Source organism: Alexandromys fortis, unplaced genomic scaffold (assembly GCF_014885135.2).
Source record: "Alexandromys fortis isolate MF-2015 unplaced genomic scaffold, M_Fortis_MF-2015_v1.1 scaffold_62, whole genome shotgun sequence".
Taxonomy (NCBI): domain Eukaryota; kingdom Metazoa; phylum Chordata; class Mammalia; order Rodentia; family Cricetidae; genus Alexandromys; species Alexandromys fortis.
Genome location: NW_026067942.1, coordinates 7,473,467 through 7,488,739, shown reverse-complemented (window position 1 = coordinate 7,488,739; position 15,273 = coordinate 7,473,467). Strand labels below are relative to the sequence as shown.

Below are 15,273 nucleotides of genomic sequence, written 5' to 3'. Positions count from 1 at the left end.
CCCCCTCCCACACAAACATTTGAGGACCTATGAGACTTTTCTCTCTGTTCATAGAAACTGGCTGCCCAGGAATCCTGACGCCCACTGTGAAAGAACATTTCCCTTCCAAGGCTGGATGTTCAGTGAAACAGTGGACATCACCTACTTACATAGTGACCATCATTAACCATTCTCCTACGTATGGTTCCTGTAAACGGCCTCTTTAAGCTTCTGATTGCCCAAATTGTACACAGCTCCTTTCCTTGTACAGGTTGTTCTCCAAGGGGAATAAGCAGACTGGCTTTGCCCATCTGGCATCCCCTCCCCACACCAAGGCCCAAAGCCCAACGTTCAAGGTCACAGGCTGATGTATGACATCATTTAGACCAGGCTGGGGCTTAACTGGTATTGTTGAAACATTCACACTCCTAAACTGCAAATGTAAAGTCTCTGTTGGGGAACTGTGACATCCTGCCTGCTGGTCAGTCTTCCATTAGCACTATGGTCATTTCAGGACAGGGTTGGGAGGCATTTGTATTAGTGGCCCACTATCATGGCAGGCATAGTTCCATGGGCAGAGTGAAGACACACTGTTGCCTCCCTTTCTTATCCCCAAGACAAAGGGAGCCACAAATGACTGAAAGTACACACAGCAGGAATTAAAATGTATCTTTTCTGTTGTTTTTCTTTTAGGCAGGGTTTCTCTGTAGCTTTGGAGCCTGTCCTGAACTATCTCTTGTAGACCAGGCTGGCCTCAAACTCACAGAGATCTGCCTGCCTCTGCCTCCCGAGTGCTGTGATTAAAGGCATGCACTACCACTGCCCAGCAAAATATACCTATATTGATGTACTAAAAAGGTAGTCTGTTTTCAAAAAGTGGAATGTTCTGAAGGCAAATGCACAAAAATTCCTTTTCCTCAGAACCAAGAAGCAGATCCAGTTCCTGGGACCTGCAGAGGCTCACACTTTCTCCTCCTCTGGATTCTCACAGCTGAGCTGTGCCTACTGATACCTTCCTCCCCTCTGTGAGGAGCATCTGGGAAAGGCCCTGGTGTGCTCTAGGGAGTCCAGGGGCATGTCAGGGAGGCTGTGAGGATGAAACATGTTGGGATGAGGAACCGCGCCGTGGACTGTGCTCAAGTCCTCTGGTGATGACCTACAGCCCCATGCTCTTGGGGCAGGCACACGATCTGCCTGAACCTCAGATTTACAGCTTCCAGGATGGAGTGTGAAGTCTGCGCCTCAACAACTTATAAACAGTGAATATCACCAGGTAAACGGGAGGGTTTACAGTGAACTCTGGCCCAGGATAGATGCCTTAGTGTCTTCTTTTAGGATTTTTTTTGTAGCTTTTTGCTTGTTTTTCAGGTTTTTGCCTTGAACTGTGGTTAGAGGCTTCATGCTGTAATTTTAGTCAAGTTGCTTTACAGAAAAACTTGGGGTTAGTGTTAGGGTTGCTGAATAAGCTGTCGAGGGCTAAACAACAACGGCACAGGCATCAGGTTTGTTTGAATACACCCATGCAGCTCCTCACAGCCCATGGTCCTATTTCGGTCATCCCTCCTCCTCTCACCCGGTAGGCATCTACAGCTTATGTTAGCTAGACACTGGGCTCCTCGGAGACCCAGGGAGGACACTCACTGAGGGTCCATACACCCTCCCTCACACAGTGGTCACATCTGTCACTTTAAAAATCTTTCACTGCATGTGTATCCCAGGCTTCTCAGTACACACACTGCCTCTGAGGGCAGCTGGCTTGAGGGGTCAGTGAAGAAGACAAGAAACGTGTCCCTGTCACCTGATCTGTGGCATGCCTCACGAGGCTGAGGCAGAGCTGTCTTCCCCTGGCAGCCTGATGGTGTCATGGACTATCCTGAGGTGTGCACTGTCTCCTTGGACAGGCTGACCAACTGACAGTGATGCCTGAGTAGCCCATGTGGACCTGTGTGCAGTTGAAGGAGGTGGGCAAGCAGGAGAGCCTCGGAGGAAACCCCAGGTCAGGTGAGAGGCGGATGACAGAACGGACCCACGGGAACTTGGAGGCGGTTCTGGAAACCCACTCCTGGCCGCCAATTACAGACAAGGACAGACATCCACCTGTTCTGACAGTCACGTGGCCATTTTTGAAAGAACGAACCGACTCACCAGGCACCAAGTGAGCCTCCTGCCCCGCCCTGAGGGAGGAAGCCCAACTGATGCTTTGAGCCTCAGCCTACACAGTAAGATATAAACAATATTCAGTATTTACTCTGGTTTGAATCTGAAATGCTCCCAAAGGCAGCGCTGTTCTGGGGAGGCCATGGAACCTCCAGTAGGTGGGGCTTGTTGGCAGAAGTCAGGCTGGCTTTTAAAAGTTATACCCCTGGGCTTCAGGCCCACTCTCTCTTCCCCATCTGTCATGGTGTGAACCACCTTCCCCACACTCTCCTCCTGATCTGCCATATTGTGAGCAGCCTTCCCCACACTTTCCTCCCGATCTGCCATAGTGTGAGCAGCCTTCCCCACAGCCTCCCACTACCATGAGCTGCCCCTCAATGCCTTCCCAGCCACCATGAGCTGCAACCTTTGGACATTATGATCAAGACAAAGCTTTTCTTCCTTAAGTACTGCAGGTATAGTGTGAACAACCAGTCTGGTCCTAATATTAGTGGGGCCAGTTTGACTTGGTTCAACTTTGTATTCTAATCTTTCTCATTAGAAATGTATTGCTGAGATATTTTATATTGTACCAACCTGCAAATGGCACTGTGTACTTTGCACTTTGGGCACAACTAAGTCAAGTGTGGTTGGCGCCGACCCTGTAAGTAAATCCAGGACTGGGAACAGTGAAGAGGTGGCAAAGGAGCCATGGGATCAGGAATTAGAGATGACTCAAGAGTGTGTAGAGACAATGACTTGGACATCCCAAAGGAAGCAAAGCCACATTTAGGGCTCCTAGTGGGGTAGATGACAATTCCCAGGATAAGACCCCAACCAAGATCCACCAAACACCCCTGAAAACTGCCGACAACTGCCCTGTCTAGTTTTGTCAGGTAAATTAAAGCACACTCAAATCTCAGCCTCTCAGTTGCATTGACCACTCTCCAAGCGCACATTAGTCATGCAGGACCAGAGACTTCTTACAGAACCAGCAGGCGGCGATGAGGTCCCCACTTTCATGGGATGAAGTCTCAGGTATCTATACCTGAGGACTGAGCAAACAAAACAAATTGAAATTCTGGCAAGATGATGCAACTTCTTGTCTAACTGAAGATGTGAAACAAGGTAAAGTTTCTTTACATCTAGGAGGGGAGGGCTCCCAATTCTGGTAAACAATCTGTCACCCCACAAGGTGGCGGGTAGGCCCAGTGAGACAAGGCGGGTCAGCAGCCCACAGGATCCCTCTCTCCCTTCTCTTCCGTGTGGAACAGCCAGGGTTTTCCCTTCCTGCCTCGGGAACCCCTCCACAGCAGATAGACTGTGCCCTGGTCAAGATGGATGTGAGGAACGGCAAAGAGCAAACTGCTGGGCTGGCACCACTGATGGGACACCGTGCTACACAAGCAGAGAGAGCATGGGACATTCTAGGAGATTAGTCTGTCACTCCAATCTTAAGAGACCAGGAAGAAACACACAGGTGTGAGAAGTGCAGGGTTGGGAGGAGGGGCAGGGATTCTTTGTATGCTTTTGACCCAAGACAGAAAAAGGAAAGAAGTAACCCAGGAAGGCAGCAGAGTGGAATTCAGGAGAAGTGGAATCTGAGGGACAGCTGGCCTGGCTCCAGTGTGTCAACAAAATCCTAGAGCAAGGCTGTCGCAATTGTTAGTGATGTCAACCTGACAGCACGGGATGTCTGTAGGAGGTTATTTTACCTGGCGAGTAGACCACCCACTGGGGGTGTTCTGACTGCACACACGCTGAGTGGGCCGAGAGTGCTGGCATGCACCCTTGTTCTGTTTCCTGGCTGTGCACGTGATGTAACAGCTGCTTCAAGCATTTGCTGCCTTGGCTTCCCCACCACCATGGGCTTGAATGTACCCTCGGACTGTGTGCAGGCCAGAATAAACCCTTGCTCCGTAAGGAGTATTTTATCACCTGACAGGAAAGGAAGCTAAGATATCAAAGTAAGAATAACTGCACACACTAGAGAAAACACAGTCGTTCAAGGTCAGCTTCCTTAATTAAATAGTTACCGGGGTCAAGTCGGCTTGGCGATGGTCTGATGAAGACGACATAATGGCTCTGTGCCGAGGACAGAGGGTAAAGTCATTAGGGCAGAATTAAAATTCTATTTGATGGATTAACCTGAACCTGCTTGCTTCAAGATGTGTCAATAAGATAGGCCTCCCCTGTGGCCATCCCCACATCATCTGCTCCCCTTGGTGGGATCCCCATCTCAGAGTCCCTGGCCCAGGCAGAAGCAGCAATCATAGTGTAGGCAGTTCCCCTGCTCCTTACCACTGTCCGGAGAGCTTGCCCTCCCCAAAGGAGTGGGAAAAGAAGCGTGAACAAAGCTACCCACGCCACCATGAGGAACGGCTCTGACATTGATACACTGATGGGGCCTGTCCCTTCTGACCTTCTTCCTTATGTGAGGGCTAGGGTTGTGTTTGAAGTTTAAGAGATCTGTAGACCAGAAATGCCTCTAACTTATAAGCTCCACTTGCCCAAGGACAGGTAACTTCCTGGAATGCTGGGGGCTTGTGTATTTGCTTCTGTGTAGAAACACCATTGTCCCAACTGCACAGAATGGGCAGGAAGTACGTCAGGGTGTATGCTTGCCCCTGATTGGATGAAGTGGGAAGGACGTAGCCTTTTGTGTCCTGCCTTTATAAGCCTCTGACTAATGTTATCCAGGGCCATACTCTGGGAGTCCCGAGTATGGACCAGGTCAGTGTCCATCATCCTGGTCAGTATTTAATAAAGCATTCTTCAAATCTGACTCAAAAATTATGCTAGCGGACTTATTCTTGACTGGTGGGATTAACACTTATAGTGTGGCAGGAATCCATGCTTCTTCTGGTGCTTGAGGGGGCTCTACGATACCCGCTCCACTTCACAAGAGGAGAATCTGTCTGGATTCTCTGCCTGTATTTCAGACCCCACCTCTGGCTTAGGCATACACAGTAGGTGACAGATGCTCCTGGTGTCTCAAAGCTTTCAAGCTTCCCCCAAAGCCCAGACTGCACTGCCCTGGCTCTCCACCCTGCCATGATCTTGCCGATTGATCAGAGCGGTTTTGAACTCTAATGAAAATCCTACAGCAAGAGCACAACTCACAGAGGCCACCACCGCTGTCTGGGCACTCAAGGTCATGAGTTAATAACATTTTCAGAAGAATGCATTTTCTCTGGAGGCATTTCTGAGTTGCTTTGGGAATAATTAGGTTCCAGGCAGGACTCTGGGACCTGAAGGGGAGGCTTTGCACGGGCGCCCTGCTGGAGTAAGATTTAAACCCCCTTGATGGAGGCACTTAACTGCCCCCAGGTGCTGGGCACAAAGCAAAGCATCTTAACCCTTCCTGCTTTCCCCAAGAGGCCTCAGAAGCTACAGAAAGGAGCACAGGTGAAGCCGGTGCCTGTCCTATTCCCTGGGCTACAACAAGGGGCCACAGCTGGCCCGGCTTTCCCCTCTCTAGTTCTAAACAGATTTATGGTCCTACTGAAGGTGACCTTCCACATACCCGCTCTTCCCCTCCCCTGACTCAGAACACTCATCTCTCCAGTGAATTCCAGTCCTACGCTTAAGCAAGTGTAGTGGCTCGGCTAAGCTTCACAAAGGACCAGGGTTTCATAAAGGCAGGAAAGAGAAAATTGCCCCAGAGCCCAAGCCCTACGCTTCCGTCCCAGCAGCTCTCCTGGGGCTGGTAGGTAGGTCTGAGGTTGTCCGTGTGTGCAGTTTCACAACCATGGCCAGCTAAATGGTGAGGGGAGAAGGGCCTTCCAAAGGGGACGTCTGCAGAAAAGAAGGGACTTTCCTATTCCTCAGGTTTTCTCACCCTGAGGGTCGCTTTGGCAGCAGCATTTGCTCTTCTGTGGCTTACTCACACTCAGGCACTATATTTTACTAATACATTTGCAGGCATGATGACCTTCCCCGTTATCTTGGTCCTCACAACCATTGGCTGTTCTTTAAGCTATAAGCGCACTTCACAGAAACCCTCTGAACACCCAGGGAACAAGTTTCTGGGCCCTCAGGAACAGAGGACAGGAATGTGTGAGTGGAGTCATTCAGATAAAATCTGTCTCTCCCCGCGCACTTCTGTCTACTTGCTCTCCTGTCTACCCACAACGTCCATCCTTATCCTCCTCCCTAGAATTACAACAATTTTTATGGTTGGTTCCTCTCTGGCTGCCTCCGCTTGTTTGGTACAGCGTGTGGACTCACTAAATGGGATGGAATGGACGAATAGCCCTATCTACAAATTATTTCAAAATACCTTAGAATTAGTCCAGGAAAACCTAGACATTTAAACGCAGGAGATGGAAGAAAAGAAATTTAATTTACATCCTGATAGAAGCCTGCTTCCTGGAAATCCCACTTTTAGCTTTAGCCCCATCGGTGTGGACGAGTCAAAGCACTTTTGGACGAGTTCCACGCTTGTCTTGCTGGGGTCAGTGTGCTCCTGTTTCCTGTCAGGTCTCCACAAAGACAACTTAACCTGATAAAATCAACACCCGTTTATGGAAATGTAAACAGACTTCTGAAGGGCACATGACTGTAAGCGGAAAATTCATCAGTGAAGATGTTTGATCAAAGTATTTAAGCAAACAGAGGAGATCAGACAGAAAGTCTCCTGAGGAAATCAGCCTGGCCTCTCCTGGAGCCAGCATCTCTCAGTCTCTCTCTTCCTTTCAAAAAACAAATGACATACTTGACCTTAGTGAAAAAAAGTGAGATTTAAGTAATATGCTCTATAGAGTAAAACTGGTTTCTTGTGATGGTGGATACTGGCTGTCAATTCAATAGAAAACCTATCTGTAAGGTACCCTATGAACTGTGTTGGGGTGAAAGGACCCACTCTAAATGTGGACAGCATCATTCTATGGGCTGAAAGTCACAACTGGATAAAAACAAGAAAGCTGAGAACCAGTGTTCATCTTCTCCCCTGTCTGTGGATGCAGGGAGACCAGATGCCTGCCATCACGACTATCCTGCCTTCGTGACTTTCCTGCCTCCATGACTATATGCCTTCATGACTATAAGCCTTCAAACTGCAGACCCAAGTAAACCTCCTTCCCTAAGTTACTGTGCCAGGTATTCTGTCACAATAATGAAAGAAGTAACACTAAGACACCATGGATCCTTTAGCCGTTACAACAGCAGCAGCAGCAACAAAGGGCCAAAGCAGTTTCTTTATTAACCAATGAAAGTATCACATAGACAGATGACCCTCCTCCATCAAACAATGACAATAACAACAGCAACAACAATAGCAGCAGCAAAACAACAGCAACAGTCTCAGCAGGAACAACAGCAGCATCAACAACATCACCACTCTGTTAAAAGGATCAAGGTGGATAGCATGGCTCTCAAGGTTAAAAATCTTTGCTATAGAAGCCACCACTGTGACTCTGAGAGGCTAGATCCACCCCAGGGAAAAAGGGGAGAGGAGGTTTTCCGCAGGAAATCCTCCCCAGCAAGGACTCTTTCCTTTAAAATAAAGTTTATCAGTCACCCTAATGACTTCATTGAAACAAAGAAAAGGCCATCTGATGGCAGAATCTGGGGCTGTCACTCAATGTGCTAAGCAGCCTGAAAAAGTAAAGGCAAGGCTTGCACTCCCTTAGTGCCTCTGGCTTCTGCTTCCTGGTTCCTTTAAGCATGAAAGACAAAAGATCAATAATTCCCCAACAAAGAGGACAGGCAAGGTAACTATTGCCATTAAAAATGGCCACATGCTTGAAAGGCTAACAAGGGACTCCGAGATGAAGTGGAGCTGACACGTGGGGGCTTCAGTGACAACACAGTCCTCGTGAGGACAGTCTTTTGGTCTGTCCTTGGTGCGCAATGAGTGCTCCTTACCATGGACTAGCTGCACGCTTCTCTGCGTTACCCAGTGCACACAGGTCAACTGTGACTTTATCTTCAGTCATGACAGCAGATACGGCTTACCAAACAGACCTGACCTTATTTAATTGCCATCAGAGTGTGAGGTTCGTCTCAACATTCTTACATTTCAAGCAAAAGAAAGACTGGGGAAAGCTGGGTAATTTTCCCAAGGCAGTTCTTGTCATGCAGGGGTTCTGCCTAGGTGTGGTTTAGAGCCTTGAATCCCAGTGCCCAAGCCACACCCCAGACCTTGTATGTCAGTATCTCTGTGGTAGCGTGTGCTTTCAGGCTTCTAGATGGTTCAAAGCTACATCCATGATTGAAGAACACTGAACTGGTAAACATTGCCAAGGGCTGATTCTCACTCTAGTCCACGGAGAGAACTATCTAGAGGCTTCATAAAACCATCACCAAATAGCTTTCCTGTTGGTGTAGGACAGAGAAGGGGAATTCATTTTGGATAATGTCCACTTTCCTTATAAGTGGGAGCTAAGCAGCCTGAACAAACAACAGAGCGTACAACCCTTGTGAACAGGATCTGTGGACAGTCAGAGCCTTCTTTTTTGACATGTGTGTTATTTTTGTGCACTTTCAAGGAGGAGAGAAGAGGATGTCAGGTGTCCTTATTCCCTTGAGACAGGAAAAGACCCTCCCCTAGGTGGGGGTCACTTTATCATCAGGTGGCTCAGGTATAAAGGTTCAAGAAAACAAAAGCAGAATTGTTTGCCTGTCTTTGTTTCTTGCTGGTCAGCACATCTGTCTTTCCGTTGTTGCAGCTGCTAAAGCTGCTCCATGCTTCATTGAGCAGCAGCTCTAGGTTGCTGTCAGTATGTCATCACCAGATTGGGATAGCCATTTGCGGACTGCCCTATCTCTCTTTCTCTGTCTCTCTCTCTGATTCATTCATCTAGGAGATCCTAACTGATAGAGTCCCATGCTACCTCCTGGGACTCAGAGCAAGAACACTGACTCTCCAAGGACATCTCATACCTTTCTGTTCAGACAGATGCTGCTGCCAATTCTGAAGAACACTCCAGTTAATAGTCCTCATTTTCTAGGGCAAAAATCATTGAATTGAATTGAAATGTCTTCCTCTGGATGCTAGGTGGAACAGAACATCCCATCGTCCAGGCTTTTCCCATCATGAGGCAATGGATGGAAGGCAATTTTCCCTGTGAAAATGCCCACTTTTCTGACGATGGGTGTCTTCCCGGCCATGCTAACTCAGATATCTTGGCTGAGACATCAAAGTCTGCTAACCACAGCCATCAGCTCATTGACTAACTCTCTTCCAGGGCCAGGGTAGATCATGGTTCCTAACTGCATTCTAGCCTCCCTGGCTAACAGTCACACTCACGAAGCCTCTAGACCACAGGTTCCTACTGCTATAGCCAACTCTTTAGAGCATTCATTCAGGATATCTAGATATTCACCCAGGAAATAGTCACTGAGCCTCATCTCTATGCTACCTGAAGCACTGGGCAAAATACCCAACAATGTTCAGCCTTTATCTAAAAGGGCATCCAACCTGGCTTGGGTGTGAACTATATGGGAGGCTATTGTGCACCACTGTGAAGGCAAATGATGGGCCTAGGCATGGACCTCTTCAGTTATCTTGGGATGGGGAAGGAACACAGATAATGAGAGGAGGCTGCACGGAGGAAGGTGGCATAGAGGCCTCAGGCAGGAGCATGAAGACCCTCTGCATGGCAACCACGATTACTCTGACCTTATTCAAGGGTCCCAAGTATCATCAAAGGTCCTTTAAAGATGGCTTTCTGACCCTTCTCCTCCCTACGTCACTGTGCTGAGTCTCCACCACTATGTACATCTCCTCGGTCAGTCATGTTTTCAGAATTGCTCCGTCTATAGACAGAGTCCTTCTCATCCTTCAAGGACTAGGGCGGGTGCTAAACTCTCTGTGAGGATTTCCTTGCTCGTCCAGGCTATATGTATCTAGAGGACAGGTGACTTCTTAATCGTTTTCTGTCCAGTGTTTGACAGGAAGATGTGCTCTGTACCTCCTCTTTACACAGTGGTGCCAGAGAGAAGCCATTCAGCAACAGTTCGGAACTGTGTCTACGTATCTGAGTGTGAAAGGCAGAAGATCCTGGGTCCAGTCCGCCAGTGCTGAACACATAGGATTTTGGTACCAGCTCCTGGTAAGCCAACATCACTGGGGTGCAGCTCCTACAGAAGACTTGAGTGTGATTCGGCAGGCAAAGTCACAGAGAGCAAAGACAAAACAAAAGGGAGGCCCAGGGACAACGAGTCACAAGCCACGGCTCTAGAAAGAGCAGGCGCAGATGCCTGTAGCACTTCATGAAAAGGATGGAGGGAACCTTGCCAGCTAGTCATCTGGGTGCAGATGCATCAGGAACCTTTGGCAGGAGTGTAATGAATCATTCCAGCCAGCCCAGCTTCACCTAGTTAGATCTGGCTCTAGAAGGGCCAAGGTCAGCTCAAGTTCAAATACACAGCAAAAAGGGGCATACTTTTCTATGACCAGAGCCTAATCCTTCTATCCAAAACAGGAACCTAAAGTTATATTAATTACAGAACCTTCAGGTACATATGGGGTGATTAAGGAAATGGCTTGGACGAAATCTGCTTATGTACTGCAGTGAACTTCAAACAGAGCCAGTCAAGGGAAAAAACAAGCCTAACTTTTCAGAACCACGGACAGTACCGGGTGGCTGCAGGAGAGAACCATTTTCCTTAAGGCATTACAAACTGCAGCCCCAGAGCTGTTCCTTAATCTAGTGGGAGGTGGAAGAGCATGGAGACACGCCCCGTATCCTCCATTGTGGGTGCAGAGAGGATCCCTTGTAAACTGAGGCAGCAGAGGTGTCCTAGTTAGAGTTACCATTGCTGTGATGGAACATCATGACCAAAGCAACTTGGGGAGGAAAGGGTTTGTTCAGCTTACACTTCCACATCACTATTCATCATGGAAGGAAGTCAGGAACCTGGAGTGAGGAGCTGATTCAGAAGCTGTAGCAGGGTGCTGCTTATGGGCTTACTTCCCCCGGCTTGCTCAGCCTGCTTTCTTATAGAACTCAGGACACCAGCCCAAGGATATTAGCACCACCCACAGTGGGCTGGACCCTCCCCCATCAATCATGAATTGAGAAAATACCTTACAGCTGGATCTTAGGAGGCATTTCCTCAATTGGGGTTCCCTTCATCAAGATAACTCTAGCTTGTGTCAGGTTAACCTAAGACTAGCCAGCACATCCCCGCATGGGTTTCTGTACTATGTGCATGGCTGGCACTCACCGAGGCTGGTCCCTCCCCCATCAATCACTAATTTAAAAAAAAATGCCCTACAGGATGGCCTATAACCTGATATTATGGAGGCATTTTCGTAATTGAAGTTCCCTCCTCTCAGATGACTTTAGCTTGTGTTAGGTTGACATAAAACTAGCCAGCACTAGAGGGTACAGGTACATGCAAAATGAAGAGCCCAGAGGAAATTTGGCAGCTGGCACCAGAGCTTATTATGGTTTAAAGTAAGCCCTCCAGGGGAGGAAGCTGGAAGGTGCCTGCTCAGTCAGGTCAAGCCAATACTTTCTTTCAGCAAGGAGGACTCTGGACCCTTTGCCCAAATCCCGGTGAGTTCTGCCCCAGACACCTTCTTGGTGTCTTTTTAGATCTTAGAACCAGAGGCCATACAGACCATGGGAGAAATACTTTTGCTTTGTAACCCAAGCACCTGAAGAATCCCTCATGCATGGAAGATGTAGGACTGAGTGAACAAACTGTGAGGGGAGGCCACGGAGAAGGGTGGTGACGAGATGGATGAGCAATGAGCAAACGGAGGTGAATGGAGAAGTGACAGACATCTTGGTCGCGGTTTCCAAGATGCAGTGGGAGTAGACTTTCTGCTTTGATGACCTGCACATCATAAATTTCTCTCTGGTCACTCTACATCGTAAAACTGAAGCAGGGTAAGAACTGGTGGTGATCATGGGTATGAGACCTAGCTGCAGAGAGTTGTTGTGTATATACACACATGCAAACATCCCTCATCTCTCTTCTTTTCCAGCACACACACACAACTGAAACATTTGATGAAGAACCCAGAGAAAATATAGCCAACAAAGGAAAAGCAAACTTTAGCAGAAAACCCCTGGCCTGAGTAGGAAACATAGCTCTGTTTTGATGGCTTTGCCACGACACAAGCAGTGTAGACACACCCAGAAAATGCATTGCTCCCTGTCTCAGGGTAGGAAGCACACTCTACTTTGACGACTTTGGTACTTCACATGTAGTATAGACACCCCCAGCAAATGCGTTGCTCCTCCTCTCAGGGTAGGAAGCAGACTCTGCTTTGATGACTTTGGCACTTCACAAGCAGTGTAGACACACCCAGCAAATGCATTGCTCCCCCTCCCAGATCCTTCACCTGCACCCCACTTTGCCTTAGTTAGGTATTTGATTATTCAGAGCTCTGCAATTCGCACGGGGACATCTCAAGACTCAGAAGCCAAATAAAACACTTGTGGCTGAGAACCAGAGGCTGCTGGAAGAGGAGGAGGTGCAGAGCAGACAAGGATGTGGCTGGGGTGGGGCAGGGGTGAGAGTGCAGGGCTGTGAGCTTATGTGGCTTACACTTCCAAGCCACATTCCCTTGTTGAGAGAAGTCATAGCAGGACCCAGGCAGGAACTGAAGTGGAGCCCCTGGGGAACGCTGCTTGCTGGCTCCTTCTGTGGCTGGCTCAGCTACCACCTGTCTTACACAGCCCGGACCCAGTGCCCAGGGGTGTCACCACCACAGTGGGCTCCCCACCACAGTGGGTTGGGCCCTCCCACATCAAGCGTCAATCAATCACAGACATAGCTACAGATCAGTCTGATCAATTCTTCAATCGAAGTCTCCTCTGCCCAGGGGACTGACAATAAATACCAACCAGGACACCCTCTTTCATTGATGACACTGGAGAAGTGTGGGATATCAGCTGAGAGATGGAGCTCCGAGGCTCAGCTTCTGCAGCCTCCTCTACCATTTATGGCTGGAACTCCTCACTCTAAATTCATGCTCTCCGTGTTCTTGTTTTCCAGAAGAACAGTAGCGCATAGCAAGATTAAAACATCAGTTCCCACAAAGCACCGAGGGGAATGCCTGGCCCACAATCAGCATGGCATGTTCGCTACAGGGAGGGTGGCTTCCAGAGTGGGGGGCTTTCACTGCCTCAGGCTGGGCAGGAAAATCAGACTCAAATGCTTTTCTTTGTAATAGCAAGTGCCATGGGCTCCAGTGGGGCAAATTCATGGCTTAGCCCTTGGGCAGCAACACAAGGCTGGGTTAGGTCAGAATGAGCTCTTGACTGCAGCAGTGGATGGAGTCCTGGATGGAAATGGATAATAATGGACACGGGCCTCAGACCCATGGCAACGGCCAAGCCTTCTTCTGGTTGAAGTCTGCAAGTTTAACAAGGACTGACCAGTGTATGAGAATACCAACAACGCTTCTCCCTCCTCCTGGGTGACGGAAATCTGGGACTGCTCCCCGACAGAGACCCACACCAAGACTATTTAGCCACAGCTCCTTGTGTTGTGAGTAATAAACTAGGATTCCAGGTGGCATAGTAGGTGCCCACCTGGTCCAGCTCTTCTCTATGTGCCTCTGCCATTTCTTCAATGGCTGTTGCTCCTGTGGTACCTGGGTCAGGCTTCCAGGACCAAGTCACACAGGACGTGGAGATTAAGAAAGAGAAAGGGGTGGCATGATTCATCACTTTCCAGACGTCCTGGAGTACTGTGTGATTTCCCCAAAAGTTACCTTGCAGGTTGACCTGTCTCACTCATGACCTCTGACCCTCTGTGGTTTTGAACACATGTAACAATAAAAGGTGAAAGTTGTCACTCACCCCTCTTTGAACTTGCTCCAGTGTGTCCTGCCTGTCTTATTGTTTGGGGAAAAGTCAGGTGAGTGTGAGAGTGTGTACTGGGGAGTGGTGGGAATGTGTGGTGTGAGTGTGTACAGGGGAGTGGTGGGAGTGTGTACTGGGGAGTGGTGGAGTGTGTACTGGGGAATGGTGGAGTGTGTACAGGGGAGCAATGGGAGTGTGTACAGGGGAGTGGTGGGAGTGTGTACAGGGGAAAAGTGGGAGTGTGTACAGGGGAGTGATGGGAGTGTGTACAGGGGAGTGATGGGAGTGTGTACTGGGGAAACGTGGGGGTGTGTTCTGAGGAGTGGGGAAGTGTGTACTGGGGAGTGGTGGGAGTGTTACTGGGGAGTGATGGAAGTGTACTGGGGAATGGTGGAGTGTGTACAGGGGAGTGGTGGGAGTGTGTACTGCGGAGTGGTGGGAGTGTGTACTGCGGAGTGGTGGGAATGTTTACTGGGGAGTGGTGGGAGTGTGTACAGGGGAGTGATGGGAGTGTGTACTGGGGAAACGTGGGGGTGTGTTCTGAGGAGTGGTGGAAGTGTGTTCTGGGGAGTGGTGAGAGTGGGGACTGGGAACAGTGGAAGTGTGTACTGGGGAATGATGAAAATGTGTACTGGGGAGTGGTGGGAGTGTGTACTGGGGAGTGATGAAAGTGTGTACTGGGGAGTGGTGGGAGTGTGTACTGGGGAGTGGTGGGAGTGTGTATTGGGGAATGGTGGGAGTGTGTACTGGGGAGTGGTGGGAGTGTGTACTGGGGAATGGTGGAGTGTGTACAGGGGAGCGATGGGAGTGTGTACTGGGGAAACGTGGGGGTGTGTTCTGGGGAATGATGGGAGTGTGTACTGGGGAAACGTGGGGGTGTGTACTGGGGAAACGTGGGGGTGTGTTCTGAGGAGTGGTGGAAGTGTGTTCTGGGGAGTGGTGAGAGTATGTTTTGAGGGTCGGGTGACTTCTGGGACAGCAGGAAGGTAAGGAATGGTAGTCAGCAGACACCATGACTTCAAAGAGGATTCTCTGACTGACTTGCAAGAGCTGCTGGCTCCTCCCAGACCTGAATCACCCAGTGTAGCAAAGGATACTAAGAGTTTGAAATGTTTACATTGCCTGCTCAGGCTTGACTGTAATCAAACCAAGTAGGCTTTCTGCTTTTGACAGAGACTGTAACAGACTCAATGGCTGTGGCAACTCTCTCCTTCAAACACCCCAAACATGACCTGGGCAGCTGCCCTACTTGTTCTGTGTCCAACTATCCTTTTCCTTATGTGAGAGGAAGATTCTTTGGTTATCAAGACAGCCAAGAGGTAGGAGAATGTCTCTGTCTCATAAAGCATTTGCCTTGTGAGCCCAAGGACTTGAGTTCAGTCCCCAG

General features: G+C 49.0%; 1 protein-coding gene and 1 long non-coding RNA gene across 3 annotated transcripts in view; one reads left to right on the top strand and one right to left on the bottom strand.

Annotated features, from left to right (window-relative positions):
• Kcnh1 (potassium voltage-gated channel subfamily H member 1) overlaps positions 1-15,273 on the bottom strand; it is a 278,882-nt gene that overhangs the window by 15,045 nt on the left and 248,564 nt on the right. The gene's annotated exons all lie outside the window — the stretch shown is intronic.
• On the top strand, positions 62-13,818 carry LOC126505396 (uncharacterized). Its single transcript, XR_007592895.1, has 4 exons — positions 62-1,252; positions 1,881-2,198; positions 10,047-10,172; positions 13,075-13,818. It is a non-coding gene; the product is annotated as an uncharacterized lncRNA (long non-coding RNA).